Here is a 15,535-nt window from a genome sequence, read left to right as displayed (position 1 = left end):
AGCAGATGTGTATATTCACACACTATCTCTTTCATTCTCTCCCTCACTCTCTACATATGCCTCTTGATCTTCTACTCACTCTTGTGATCTCCTGCGTCTGTCAGGCTCACTCTCTCTTTTTTTTCTCTCGCTCTCTTGCTTTCTTCCTCTTCTCCTGTAAAATCTCAGAAGTGCTGAGTATGACTATCTGTGAGATCCTGCATCCTGCACACTGTCTGTGAAAGCTTTCAACCTGGAATTACTACATCTCCTGCATCATCGAATCATTGTGCTCCTCCACCTTGGGATCCTTGAAATCCTACACAGTGGAATCTTTGGAGTCATGGTCCTTGGAATCTCTGCATTTCTGCATCTTGGAATCTCTGGATTCCTGTACCTTGGAATCTCTGGATCCCTGTACCTTGGGATCTCTGGATCCCTGTACCTTGGGATCTCTGGATCCATGTTGCTTGGGATCTCTGGATCCCTGTATACAGTGATCACATTGTATGACCCGCCTGGAAGCTGGCTGCATAGTGATAATAATTATATAGCTGTATTAAAAGTAGTAACATAGAACGGGATGAAAGGCAAACAAAGCATCTCCCTTCCTCCCTCCCTCGCACTGGGAGCACATTTACCCATTAATACAGCAACAATGAGAGAAAACACTAGTGGTTAAACCCCTACATGGTCCTGTTCACTGTATCATGGCTGGTGTGTTGTGAAGCCTCAGGAGCCGGATATATCTGGGAAATATCAATTCTGTACACTCTGTAGAAAGGCCCCATAACTCTCGGAAAGAGTCTGCTTGGCTCGTCAATGTCAGAGTAATATTCTCCATGCCTAAGATGTGCCACAGGCGGTGTATCCATCCCAGGTGCATGGGAAGAGTATCAGTACCCCAGTGAGAGAGTATGTTTTGAGTAGCCGAACCCAATGCCAACCCTATTAGACACCCCCTATGGTCGCAGATTCTACGCTTGCCATATTTTAGCTGTGTGACGTGCCCTGTAGTATATGTCTTCCCATTCCCTATGTGTGAGAGATCTACTGATTTCGACCTCCCATTGTCATTGTCCTGGGGATTTCTGTGTATCGGGGGCCTTTTGTAGGAAATTGTACAGGTCAGTGATTAATCTTTTATCTGAGGTCTTCTTCAACAGCCATTTCTCAACATCAGTAAGGGATCTCTGTGCCTGGTCTCGTATCCCAGGATGCATGGCCCAATGCCGAATTTGTAAGTAGCGCATCTGCTCTACCTCGGGGAGTGCATGTTCGGATTTCAGAGTGTCAAAAGATGGCCAACAGAGTGACACTCCGGTTGCAACCACTTGCTGTAGGCCAAGGTGTTCATACCAGGAGTAAAGGATGAATTGCCAGCAATTGGTGTCAAGGGCGAGGAAAATGTAGTCAAGTTTTTCCCTGTTGCAACCCGGTGCCACGTTCTCGTAAGTGAGATTGTGATTGGAGAAGAATATAAACCCCAGGGATGTTGTGGGCGGGATAGGAAGGGGATCTTCCACAGGGATGTGCCTGCGAGCACCCTATACATATATAGCCACCTCTTTTCGAACTCGTCTCTCAACCACTCTACTAAATAGTGGAGTTGGGTGGCTTGAAAACAGTGCAGTAGGTTAGGCACCCCTAGCCCCACTTGTGCTGGCAATTGATAGCATAGGGTGTGGCTCACGTGAGGCCACCTCCCTGCTCAAATGAAATTGTAAAAATCTTTCTGTAAAGATTCAAGCGTTCCCGGGAGAGGCTCTACTGGTAGGGCCGCATGAGGGACCATGATATTAAGGGCTTGGGATTTCTGAACATTTACGCGTAAGCCGGAGATCTTCCCAAACTCCTCTATCTCCTGCAGAAGAGCCAGAAGGGCCCCCTTGGGATTATCTAAGGAGACTAAAACGCCATCCACGTATAAAGCCAAGGTGTGCACTTTGCCTCCAAATATCACACCCGTTATATTTGGATTTGATCGTACACTCTGTGCAAACCGCTCCAATAGTAGGAGGGACAAAGGGCAACCCTGTCTGGTGCCTCTGCATTGGGGAATTGATTGGGAGGAATGTCTGTTCACCCAAACCGTTGCCAACGGTTTGCTATAGGTGGTATGGATCCATGTGAGAAACGGAGGGCCGAAACCAAAGTGGGTTAATGTTGTGGTCAGGTATCGCCAATGCACTCTGTTGAAGGACTTCTCCATGTCCAGGGTTAAAAGAATAATGTCCCTACGAGCACGACCTGCCTCATCTATTAAGTGAAGAATGCGTTTTGTGTGTCCCCACATTGGGGGTGCATCACAAATCCATTTTGGTCTGGGTCAATCAGACCTGGTAGAAGTGGATAGCTAGAATACTGGTTAGCAGCTTAGTGTCCGTATTAAGTAGTGAGTTGGTCGGTAGGACCCGCATGATTGAGGGTCCTTCCCAGGCTTAGGAAGAACCACAATGGACGCCATCAGCATTGAGGGTGGAATGGAATCAGGGGCTGTTATGGCATTAAATAGGCGTGTCAACATGGGCGCCAGTTGGAAGCAGAAAGCTTTATAAAATACAGAAGGGAACCCATCCGAGTCAGGGGATTTATGAAGCTTGGTTTTAGCTATCGTCGCTGTTGAACCTGGCCCTTGTGGCAGGTTCATCCCCTGACTTTTTGCCTCCTTCCTCCTATTTTTTCTGACCTCTCGCTGTTGGCTCTAGGACTCTGAGCACTGCTAAAGTGCAAGTGCTCTCCCTTCTAAAGTTGGTATGATTGGCTTATATCTAATTGGCATATTTAATTTACCTGTAAGTCCCTTGTACAGTGGTATCTCTATACCCAGGGCCTGTAAAATAAATGCTACTAGTGGGCCTGCAGCCCTGACTGCGCCACCCACTGAAGTAGCCTTTCAAACCTGCCTCAGGCCTGCTAGCGCAGGGCCTGTGTGCACAGTTTTCTGCCACAGGGACCTGGCATCTAAATTTACTTGCCAGGCCCAAAACTTTTACTACATGTAAGTCACCCCTAAGGTAGGCCCTAACTAGCCCTATGGGTAGGGTACTATGTATGTAGAAGGCAGGACATGTGCCAGGTAGCGTGGCCTGTCCTGGTAGCGACAAACAGCCTATTTGGTTTCTCACTGCTGTGAGTGCTGCCTTCTCATAGGATTGCATTGGAAATGCCCTGCCTCATGTCTAGAGGGTATTGTCTGATTTATGAGGGGTAGCGTAGGCATGTTTGGTATGGTTTTAATGGTGATGAGAAATGCTGCTTACTGGTGTAAGTGGATTTTTTATTACTACTACAGAAATGCCACTTCTAGAAAGTGAGCATTTATCTGTGCTTATGACTCTGGTGTTTTGCAGCTTGACTCCAATCCACGTCTGGGCAGAGTGACAGTTGGGGCTTTGTGCATACTTTTCAGACATCCTGTACACAGGGAGGGTGGAGGTGTCACAGAGGTGCATCTGCATACTGAATAGTCTTCCTGGGCTGAGAGAAGGGAGAGGTGGAGCACACCTGCATTTGTAAAGGCTGTGCCCTGGCCTCACACAATAGGGTTGTTTACCCCAACTGATGTTTGGAGCCTGTGCTGGAGGAGAGAGGGGGCACTCCCAGAACCAGTTGTAACTGGTTGGAACCTCCTCTCCCCTTTCTTTGTAAACACACTGTAAAACTGAGTATAAGTACAGGGGTGTTTTCCCCACAATGTGGAGACACTGGAGACATCTTGGAACTGGACACAGAGGCGGTCATTATGAACACGGCGGTAAACACCGCTGCGGCGGCGGTGAATGGAAAACGCCATATAATGAACGAAAATCCCAACCCCGCAAAAAATCATCAGACCAGCACTCCCCGCTATGACTTTCGGCGGGAATCCCGGAGCTCCCCACCCCGCCACCGCCAAGCACACCCACATCCCGCCCTCCAAATAATGATGCACAAATTACCTCGGTGGACAGTGGAGGCCGGACGACCATTGGCGGCTGCGACCGCCACGGGCGGCAAGTGGACTCAACAGCAAAAAGTGCACACATTGGATAGGCATATGACGCACACACCTGACACACATCCAGAACCCCATAAAACACCCCCAGACACACCCCACAATCCCTTGCAACGAAAGCAGGACAAGAAGACGGAGAGCACCAGAGGCAGAGAGCGAATGCCAGCATACAGGACACGCACACCGACCCACAGAAGAGCACCCTTACCTCGTTCCCAGCCCCGACACCATTCCCCACACTCACCATGTGTCCCCCCAAATGTCCACGCTTCACAGAGAGGGAGTTAAGGACCGTGGTAGACGAAATCCTGAAGGTGGAGCCACAAATATTCGGGGCGGAGGTGCAGCACACACCCATCGCAAGGAAAATAGAGCTGTGGCAGACCATTGTGAACAGGGTCAATGCAGTGGGACACCATCCACGCACCAGGGACGACATCCGGAAGAGATGGAACGACCTGTGGGGGAAGGTCTGGGACATGGCATCAAGGCACCACATCGCAGTGCAGAAGACTGGGGGAGGACCGCCACCAACACCACCCGACTACACTGACTGGGAGGAAAAGGTACTGGCCATCCTGCACCCAGAGGGACTCACTGGACTCACTGGAGGAATAGACTCGGGTAAGTGATCTACATTTACCCCATATACACCACACCTGTAATGCATGCACCACCCCACCCCACCAGGACCTGCACCCCACACAGGCATCAGCTACTACATCCACCCCCCTGCATGACCACAAACCCACTAACAGGCCCACATCCCTCCCGCTGTGCACAGTCACCCACCCCTGCACGTACCCACAATGGATCGACACCCCCCACCACAATGCAACCCCACACTGGCGCAAAATGCAATGTAAACCTCACAAATGCACCCTGGAAGGCCACTGAAAGTACAACCAGCACTAAAAAGCCCAGTCCTGTTCACCTCAAACGTTCATGCAGATGTAACAGACATGTCTATGTCCCCCAACAGGCACCACCACCCATGCTACCCTAATGGAGGGGACAAGGAGTGCCAGTGTCCCCCAGGTAGACAGAGGCACCTCACAGGACACTGGTGAAGGATCCCTGGACACAGATGAGCAGGCAGGCCCGCCACACAGTCCTGGACTCTCACCATGCAGCAGCCTCACCCAGGAAACCACAGACACCCCTCCCACCCAGTCAAGACCAGCAGCCCAGGGCAGGCGTTCCCACATCAGTGTACCCAGGGCACAGACTGGTGGAACACAGGTACAGAGGCCACAGTCTCCCACTCCCAACATGCAGGAAGGCGAGGGTCCCAGTACAAGTGGCACTGCCAGACCAGTGCAGGGGATACAGGCACAGGGGGCTAGGGTAAGTGCCAGTGGCCCGGGGGGGAGGCCACAGGATGGATGCAGCAGCCCAGGACGTGATATCAGAAGTATTGAGGGCCTACCAACATACCCATGACAGGTTGGCACAGATTGTGTCCACCCTGGAACACAGTCAGAGGATGCAGCAGGAACACCACCAACAGGCCAGGGAGCAGTGGAAAGAGAACAATGCCACAATGGCCACCATAGCAGGAGCACTGCTGCAGCTGGTCAAAAACCAGTCTGACACCCACCCCGGACAAGAGGCCGCCACAGCAGCACCGGACAACCAGCGTCAGATGACCCCAGCAGCAGAAACATCCCAGGAACTACCCTCACAGGAAACACAAGGGCCTACCATGTCATCCCTATGAAGCTCAACATCAGGTGCCCAAACGGACTCTCAGGCCAAGATATGGCACTGTAACCCCAGCAAAGAACAAGGCCCCCTCCAAAAAGTAACTGCAACAAATGCTAAGCAACCATCCCACCCAATCACCAACCACACATTGTTAAGATGCAATATGAAGTACTGTTAGACAAGATGGACCCATCAATACTACCAACAAGGCTGCCACCATGTTGGTCTTGAGGACCCCCCCCCCACCCCTACGACTTCCCATCACTGTAAATTGCACAATTCATTCACTTCAACCAATAAAACACTTTTCACACCTGTAACACTGCCCCCTGTGTTAAATTGTGAACAAAGTGGAGTATGGATGCAACAGGCAGAGAACAACTTTATTGTCGAATCTGTGCATAATCGAAGTCCTGTGTGCCCAAATGGTGGGAAGGAGGAAATGCGTATATTTTCAGTCAGTACCATGCAGAAGTGGGCCATGTTTTGCCTATCATTACCAACACCCTCTATATGACAGAGTACACTGATAGTATTATTCACTAACCCCAATGACAGGCCTTAGTCCCACGCAGTTACTGGAAGTAGAGTTGTATCAGTTGGTTCCTGGAATTGACATCTTCCCCTTCCTCATCATCACCATCACTCTCCTCAACTCTGTAAGGTAGCTCATCAGGACCTATAGCACCCTCCACCTCCAAGAGAGGGATAGAATGTCTCACTGCCACGTTGTGCAACATGCAGCAGGCCACCACTATTCTACATACCTTATCAGGCCCATAGGCCAGGGACCCCCCAGAGATATGTAGACACCGGAATCTAGCCTTCAGGAGATCTATAGTTCACTCTATTACCCTTCTAGTTCGCCCATGGGGCTCATTGTAATTCCTCTCTGCATCCGTCCTGGGATTCCTCACTGGTGTCAGGAGCAAACGCAAGTTTGGATAGCCAGAATCACCTAGAAAATGGTGCAATACAGACTCGTCAATGGTATGACCCTTAGTCAGACAGGCTGGTTTTCTGCAATGTGTCAGTTACTGACAGGCACACTTAACTATGATCCACTCTCTGTCCTCTTGTAATTGTTCCATCTTCTGTGACACACTACTGTTCCTCAACACAAAGGAATCATGGACTGAACCTGGAAACATGGCATTCACATGTGAAATGTACTGGCCTGCAGTACATACCAATTGGATGTTCATGGAGTGAAAGTTCTTTCTGTTCCTGTACACCTGTTCACTCACTCTTAAGGGGATGATAGCTATGTGGGTGCCATCTATGCCACCTATGACATGGGGTATGTTGGCAAAGGCATAGAATTCTGACTTGATGGCAGGTAGGTCTGTACTTTGGGGAAACCTCACATAGGACTGCAGATGTCAGACAAATGCATTCAGAAATCTTGTCAGTACCAGGCTGAAGATTGGCTGTGAAAAACCAGCACCCATGCCCACTGTCACTTGAAATGAGCCCGTGGCCAGGAAATGGAGTGCGGAGAGCACCTGCACTTCAGTTGGAATGGCAAGCTGATTACGATTTCCCAGAGTTAGTGCAGGATCCAGTAATGCACAAAGGTCCTGAATATTTGCACGTGTGAGTCTGTAAGTGATTATGATCTGACGCTCCACCATGGCCCCCATATCCACAAGTGGTCTGTACACCGATGGTGCCCTTCCTCACCACAAGGGTCGGTACCTACAAGGGGTTACAAAAAGGAGCGATGAAGACACATACACAGGCACACTTGTCATTATTTGTGCACTGCATTGTTCATTGTAGTGTCTCTACAATAACTTCTACCTGACAGTAATACATGTACATCACAAGGAGGGAACAGAGTACTTCATGTGTGCTACAATACTGAATGGACAGAGGCCTAGGTGCTTCATGTGGCTAATAGGGCCTGCATTGTGAGTAGTTAATAATTCTAGATGTGTAGGTGATGCTAAAGTGTCTGCCCACTGTAGATCTGCCCTTTCGTTGTGGAAGTGACCTCATACCGCTAGCGGTTGACGTCACAGCGTACGGCGGTGTTTACCACTGTTCGCACCCTCATTGGCTAATGGGGAATCATAGGGTATGATGATCGCAGCCAGCGGTGACGGTGCACACCGCCGCGGAACGTACATGCGTTCGTCATGGTTTGATCACTTGACTCCCTGATCTCGTGCTGACAGGTACTCCACTCTGTGTACTGCTGTGGCCTGCCTCTGGCTATCGATGTGCCACGTGTTGCAGGGGAAAGGGCCCCGGCCTTCACCCAGGAGGAACTGGAGAAGCTAGTTGACGGGGTCCTGCCCCTGTACGCGAAACTGTACGGACGGCCAGAGGTACAGGTGAGTCTGGGTTGGGGGGGCACTGTGTGTGTGTAACGGATGGTGTTGATTGCACATATGTGTGCACCGCTGAGCCTGCATGGGCCATGGTAAATGGCATGCTGAGTACGACTGTCCTGTAAGTCTGAGAGTACTGTCCGTCCCATAGTGGACGTTTAGCCAGCTGTTCCTATCGTGCAAGTGCCTGACCTCTGTGTTCCATTTCTGTGTCACCCTTTTAGGTCAGCGCCCACCAGAAGAGGGCACATTGGCATGCCATTGCCACGGGGGTGCGGACATTGGGGGTCTACAACCGGCGGAGCACCCACTGTAGAAAGAGGTGGGAGGACCTGCGGTGCTGAGTGCGAAAGATCAGTGAAGCCCAGCTGGGGAAGTCCTCCCAACGTGGAAGGGGTGCCCGTCGGGCACTGACCCCCACTCATGCGACGGATCCTGGTGGTGGCGTACCCAGACCTGGATGGGCGCTTGAAGGCTGCACAGCAGTCACAAGGGGGTGAGTACTCATTTCACATACTTCAGTCTGGAAGGATGTCTGGGTGTGCATTAGGGTTCATGCTGCTTAGAGGCAGGGACTTTGACTGGTGTCCATCTACTTTATGGTCCCCAAAAAGTGTAGGGGTGTCTTTGTCAGGTCTCCCATACGTCGCCTCCTTAGGTAGTCCAGGGGATGGGTGTAGATCAGTATTCTGGTCAGTAGTCAGGGGCATGGCCATGGGCATAGTGAAAGGTGCTGCCTGTTGGGTGTGTCTTCTGGGTGGGTGTAAGTCTGGCCATTATGTACCTGCAGTCAGCTATTTTCAAGTGTCTCTCCTGTTTTGTCTCCCCATCCCTGTTCTCTTGCGTTGGTTTGGTACAGCAGCAACTTCAGGCGAGGGAGCTGAGGCACCGGCAAGTGGGGAGGCGGCGGCCCACGGATCCTCCGAGGCAGAGACATCTGACGCCCAGGGGACCAGTGGGTGGGAGGGCGAGGGGAGTTCCACGGGGGAGGCTACTACCATAGGAGGTAGTGACTCAGACTTCCTCCGATGGGGGCTCCCCAGCAGTGGCAGACCCTAGTGCACACACCACTACCGTTATATCTTCCGCCACCCCCATTCCATCACCGCCCTCCCTTCTGCTCCCCAACGAGTTGCCCGTGCCCGACCACCCAGAAAGGTGGGCGTCTCCTTCGCCCCAGGCACCTCCTCCCCTGCCCCAGTCGGCTCTGCTGCCCTCAGAGGAGGCTATTGACCTCCTGAGAACCATCTCTGTAGGGCAGACAACCATCGTCAATGCTATCCAGGGGCTAGCATCAGAGGTGCAGCAGACTAATGCTTATTTGGATGGCTTTCACGGAGCCGTGTCTGCCCTACAGAGATCTTTTCAGGCTCTGACCTCCTCTTGGACGGCAGCCAGTTTCCCTGGCCATTCCGTCCCCCCTCCTATTTCCTCTACCCCTTCCAGCACCCCACTCCCTTCACCCGTCCAAGGCACACATTCAGACACCCAGTCAAGCACATCAACACACAAGAAACACACTTCAAAACACAAGCACCACTCCTCCCACCACAAGCATTCACACAGCCAACAGACACCTGCACACACAACAACGTCCACTTCCCCCAGTGTGCCCACCTCTTCCGCCTCCCTGTCTGTCCCCTCTACTTCCAAACCCTCATACACTGCACATTCACTCACTGTTGCTGCTCCTCTTCCTGCACTCACCACAATAGCAGACAGCCATACATGCACCCCATACGCCACACCTGCACTCACCACCACTACGGTAGTTGACACATGCAGCACACTCACCAGACTTGCAGACACCCACACAACATACATCCACAACAGCCGTCTGTCTTCTCCCTCTGTGTCCACCCCCCTCCTCCCAAAACACGCAAATGCACCAAGACACCCACCCATTAGACATCCACCATACCACAGCATACTGAGCAGTCACCTGCACCCACTACACGCATCCCTACACCACATACATCCACACCCTCTGCCTCCACTCCCACGCCCTCATCCACGCCCACTCCAATTGCTCCAAAGAAACTTTTTCTCTCCCGTGCTGACCTCTTCCAACCCACTGGCCCACCCCGTCTTGTCCCCAAAAATGCTCACCTCCTTGCAATGTCCACTCCTTCACCATCACAGCCCAGCCCGCCCTTCACGTTCCTGTGCCCCTTCCCCAGATAAGAAAAAGGCCCGGACTGAGCCTAGGTCATCTAGCTCCACCCGATCCAAACAGCCCCCACCCCCGTCAAAGGCCCACCCCGTCGTAAATCGACACCCCCCACCACCCCCTGTCCCCCTTCTGTGAGGTGCCTGGATGCCCATATGGAGTACCATGCACTTGTGGGAGTCAGGTTGGGCCCGTTGTGGCCCATGACAATTGTCGGCATAAGGACTGGCCAATGGCCCTGTTTTTAAGACTGTTTGGCTCAGTGAGCTTCATAATAAAGTTTCTGTGTGGCCTGTGTTTGGGCTGCATGCCATTGAACCCTGGTCTTTAGTTTCCTTTTTGATGGGTATGGGCATTTGTATGTACTATGGTCATGTTGGATTTGCCTTGTGTCGGTTAAGTACCTCTTGCTGTGGAGGGTATGGGTTATGCTGCTGTGAAGGGTTGGGGGGCGTTGCAGGATGGGTGGAGTGGGTGGGTATGTAACTGTGCCCTTTCTTCCCTTGTTTCATAGGTTGCAGTACTTACCGTCGTCGTCTTCGTCGGCGGTCTCGGTCGTGGGGGTATATGCCAAGGAGCAGGGCTGGCATGATCTGCAGCTCTCTATCCATGTTTGCCGAGGCGCGTTCTGCGGGACTCCAGTGAGTGTTTCCTTATATTTGGTTCCTTTCCGCCTGGCTTTGTGTGGTGGTGGGTCCCACCCTGGAACTGGCGGCGGAATGGTGGTTCATAATTTGATGGGCGGGTTGGGCCTTTCTGACGGCCTGTGGACGGACTCTGCCGTCGTCACTCCTCTACTGGCGGTGGGTGGTTCGCGGGATGCCTGACTTTTGGTTGGTTCATTATTTGGCGGTCCAGCCCGCTCCTCTGTTGGCGGTTTCTACAGCCACCAGCGGCGCGGAACAGACCGCCATGTTCATAATGAGGGCCAGAATGCTGGAAGGACTCACCAGGAACCGCCAATGGACTGCTGTTGCTGTGCTGACCTGCGACCTGCTGGGTCACTGTAAGGAACTGCCACTTGCTTGCATTCATCTTGTGCTGGCCTTCTGCTGGGTCCTGCTGCCCTGTGCTCCTTGAGTACCTTGTCCCCCAGGGGCAGGGTGCCGTGGCCCCTGAACCCTGTAACAACCAGAAACGCATGAGGAGCACTTCTTCATCCTGAACCTAGCGCCTGGAGGAGCGCTCATCTATTGGTTTGTAAAGTGCTCTGAAAGCGCATTATGGTGGCTGAGGAAACTGCCCCCAGCGCCTGGAGAGCGCTCTGTTTTCTCTTGCTGAGCGCTCTGGGAGGTGCTTCATCTAATTGCCGCCAAGATCACTGCTGCAGCCCGGGCGGGCTGGTTATGTGAAGCGCAAGTGAATTGCAATGTTTGAGGCCCCCAGGGCACGAGGAGAACACGAAGAAAAGGAAACCGGAGCAAGTGTGCTCCTATCGGTGCCCCAGGGTATGGTCCGCTCCGAGGAGCACCCCCGGGGCATCAGACGGCCCTAACTTAGGGCCGATAACGGTCGCAGCCTCGGCGAGCCCCTTTCTGCGGCTGGAGACGATCAGGCGGCGAAGGAAGCCTCATCGGAGGCTCCCCGCCTGCCGAAGACCCTGAGTGTGTGGTGCATGGGCAGGGGGGGAAGGAAGCCTAATCAGAGGCTCCCCCTGCCCCTTTGAAGCCCTGACTATTCTTGGCAGAGACTGCGGGTGGGCGGAAGCCTCGCCACAGGCCCCCGCACTGCAGGTCTCCTTGTGTGGCCCCACTTGTTCTTTTGGGGCATTGTTGTGGAAGGCCAGTGGAGGCCTGGGGGCCCCCCAGAGATCGCAGGCCCCAGGAGGGGCCAGTTATAAAACTGGAGGGGGTGCATGTCGCCCCCCTCCCCCGGAATTACCGCAAGGCCCCTGCTTAGCATGACGGAGCGCCAGGGGCCCCCTTCGTTTGCTTCTATCAATCAATCAATCAATCAGTGAATTTATAAAGCGCACTATGTACCCGTAAGGGTTTCGAGGCGCTGGGGGGGGGGGTGCTGCTAGCGTTCGAAGAGCCATGTCTTGAGGAGTCTCCTGAAGGTGAGGAGGTCCTGGGTCTGGCGTAGTGAGGTGGGGAGAGAGTTCCAGGTCTTGGCGGCGAGGAAGGAGAAGGATCTTCCGCCAGAGGTCTTGCGCTGGATTCGGTGGACGATGGCGAGGTAGGCAGAGCAGAGTTGACGTGTGGGGGCGTAGAAGTTGAGTCTGGAGTTGAGGTAGGTGGGTCCGGTGTTATGTAGAGCCTTGTGAGCGTGGGTGAGGAGTTTGAAGGTGATCCTTTTTTCCACGGGGAGCCAGTGGAGGTCCTTCAGGTGGGGGGAGATGTGACATCGGCGGAGTATGTCGAGGATCAGGCGGGCGGATGCGTTCTGGATGCGCTGGAGACGTTTGATGTCTTTTGTTGGGATGCCTGTGTAGAGTGCGTTGCCGTAGTCAAGTCTGCTACTGACGAGGGCTTGAGTCACCGTCTTTCTGGTTCCTGTTGGAATCCACTTGAAGATTCTGCGGAGGGTGTTGAAACAAGAAGAGGAGACGGCGTTAACCTGTTTGGACATGGTGAGAGCGGAGTCGAGGATGAAGCCGAGGTTTCTTGCGTGGCTGGCAGGGGTGGGTGGGGGTCCGAGGGCTGTGGGCCACCAGGAGTCGTTCCAGGCCGAAGGGGTGCGTCCGAGGATGAGGACTTCCGTCTTGTCGGAGTTGAGCTTCAGGCGGCTGTTGTTCATCCACTCGGCGATGGATTTCAGTCCCTCGTGGAGGTTGGTTTTGGGGGTGAGCAGATCTTTGGTCAGGGAGAGGACGAGCTGGGTGTCGTCAGCGTAGGAGATGATGCTGAGGTTGTGTTGACGGGCCAGTTGTCCGAGGGGGGCCATGTAGACGTTGAACAATGTTGGGCTAAGAGAGGAGCCTTGGGGGATGCCGCAGATGAGGTTGGTGGCTTTGGAGCGGAAGGGTGAGAGTCGGACTCTCTGGGTTCTGTCGGAGAGGAAGGATGAGATCCAGTTGAGGGCTTTGTCTTGGATGCCGGCTTCGTGGAGACGGGTTAGCAGGGTGCTGTGGCAGACTGTGTCGAAAGCGGCTGATAGGTCAAGGAGGATGAGGGCTGAGGTTTCACCGTTGTCCATTTGTTGTCTGATGTCATCTGTGGCGGCGAGGAGTGCGGTCTCAGTGCTGTGGTTTCGTCTGAATCCCGATTGAGAGGGGTCTAGGATGGAGTTTTCTTCTAGGAAGTGGGCGAGCTGTGCGTTGACGATCTTCTCAATGACTTTCGCTGGAAAAGGGAGGAGAGAGATCGGTCGGAAGTTTTTGAGATCGTTGGGGTCAGCCTTGGGTTTCTTGAGGAGGGGTTGGATTTCTGCGTGCTTCCAGCTGACTGGGAAGGTGGCGGTGTTGAAGGAGAGGTTGATGATCTTGCGGAGTTTGGGGGCGATGGTGCCGTCGGCTTTGTTGAATACGTGATGTGGGCAAGGGTCCGTGGGAGAGCCTGAGTGGATGGAATTCATGGTTGTTAGGGTTTCGGCGTCATCTACTTGGGTCCAGGCGGTGAGGCGGAAGGCGTGGGAGGAGTCGTCGGGGGTGGGGACTGGCGGAGGTGTGGTGTGGAAGCTGTCGTGGATGGCTGTGATTTTCTGGTGGAAGAAGGTGGAGAGGTCGTTGCAGAGTTTCTGGGAGGGAGGGACGTCGTTGATGTTGGCGTTAGGGTTGGAGAGTTCCTTCACGATGCCGAAGAGTTCTTTGCAGTCGTGGGCGTTGTTGTTGAGGCGTTCTGTGAAGTGGGCGCGCTTGGCGAGTCGGATCCGTTGGTGGTGTTCGCGGTTGGCGTCCTTGAGGGTAGCAAGGTTGTCGGGTGTGCGCTCGAGGATCCATTTCTTCTTGAGTTTTTGGCAGGTGCGTTTGGAGGTGGTCAGTTCGTATGTGAACCAGGCTGTTTTTTTCTTTTCTTGGTTGGCGGTGGGTTTCTTGAGTGGAGCTACGGTGTTGGCGCAGTCGAGGATCCATTGATGGAGGTTGATGGCGGCGGCGCTCGGGCCGGTGGGGTCGGGTGGTGGGTTTTGATGAGGGTGCTGGTAAGTTGGTCTTCGGTGACTTTTCCCCAGCGGCGGTGAGGCGGGTAGCGGGATGCGGTGGTGTTCAGTGTTTTTCGTGAAGGTAAAATGGACACAGTGATGGTCGGTCCAGTGGAGTTCGGAGGTGTGGCTGAAAGAGATGTGGTTGCTTGAGGTGAAGAGGGGGTCAAGTGTGTGTCCGGCGATGTGGGTGGGAGTGTTGACCAGTTGACGGAGTCCGAGGTTGAGGAGGTTGGTGGTCAGTGATGCGGTGTTGGCGTTGTTGTTGTTTTCCAGGTGGAAGTTTAGATCTCCCAGGAGGATGTAGTCTGGAGAGGCGAGGGCGTGGGTGCTTGCGAGGTCGGAGACGGTGTCGCTGAAGGGGGCTCTTGGTCCTGGAGGGCGGTATAGGAGGGTTCCTCTGAGGGTAGTGTTGGGGTCCGTGTGAATCTGGAAGTGGAGGTGTTCGGCTGTCTTGAGGGTGTCGTCCGTGTGGGTGTGGATCTTGAGGGTAGATTTGTGGGCGATGGCTATCCCTCCACCGATTCCGTTGGTGCGATCTCTTCTGGTGATCTTGTATCCGTTGGGTATGGCGATGGCGATGTCCGGGGCCGAAGAGTCGTTCCACCAGGTTTCAGTCAGGAAGGCCACGTCTGGGGCGGTGGTGTTGAGCAAGTCCCAGAGCTCGATGGCGTGTTTTCGTACGGAGCGTGTGTTGAGGAGGATGCAGTGCAGGTGGTTTGTGTTGGTTGTTTCTGGCTTCGTTGTTCTGTTGCAGGAGAAGTTGCAGGTGCGGCAGGAAAAAGGTCCTTTGGTGTGCTACGGGGTGGCCAGGAAGCACTCTGTTGAGGGGCCAGGGTTGAGTGCGCGGAGTTCGTAGGCAGGAGTAGCGGGGGGCTTGAGGACCAGGGGGGGTGGCGCTGGGCGCGGTCCAGGCGCGGACGGGCACAGACGGGCTTGCCCAGACTAGAGTGGGTAGGTTCTGCATGGCTTAGGTGCATACCCTAGGCAACCAGAAACCCCATTTCTAACAGTCGCAATATCTTCTTTTGTTTTAAATGGGCCCTCCAGCTGTGCCACCTGATCCAGTATCAGCCGAGCAGTGGGAGCATCCCGAGATAGGTCCCCGAACCATCCCCCACCGAGTTGCCAACAGCGTGCATGGTTTCATAGAACTGACAGAAGGCCAAAGCTTTGGGACTGTTACCTCTAATCATGTGTCCCCTCAGATGATCGGAAAGACTCCACTCCCGTGGACTGTCGAAGGGCGCGGAGGCGGTTACCCAG

General features: G+C 53.6%; 1 protein-coding gene across 1 annotated transcript in view; it reads right to left on the bottom strand.

Moving 5' to 3' along the window:
* The window catches only part of LOC138282304 (E3 ubiquitin-protein ligase TRIM39-like), a 95,871-nt gene that overhangs the window by 66,754 nt on the left and 13,582 nt on the right, over window positions 1–15,535 (bottom strand). The window lies entirely within an intron of this gene.

This window comes from Pleurodeles waltl, unplaced genomic scaffold (assembly GCF_031143425.1).
Source record: "Pleurodeles waltl isolate 20211129_DDA unplaced genomic scaffold, aPleWal1.hap1.20221129 scaffold_97, whole genome shotgun sequence".
NCBI lineage: Eukaryota > Metazoa > Chordata > Amphibia > Caudata > Salamandridae > Pleurodeles > Pleurodeles waltl.
Note: the sequence above shows the minus strand (reverse complement) of the source record. Positions and strands in the feature narration are given on the sequence as shown.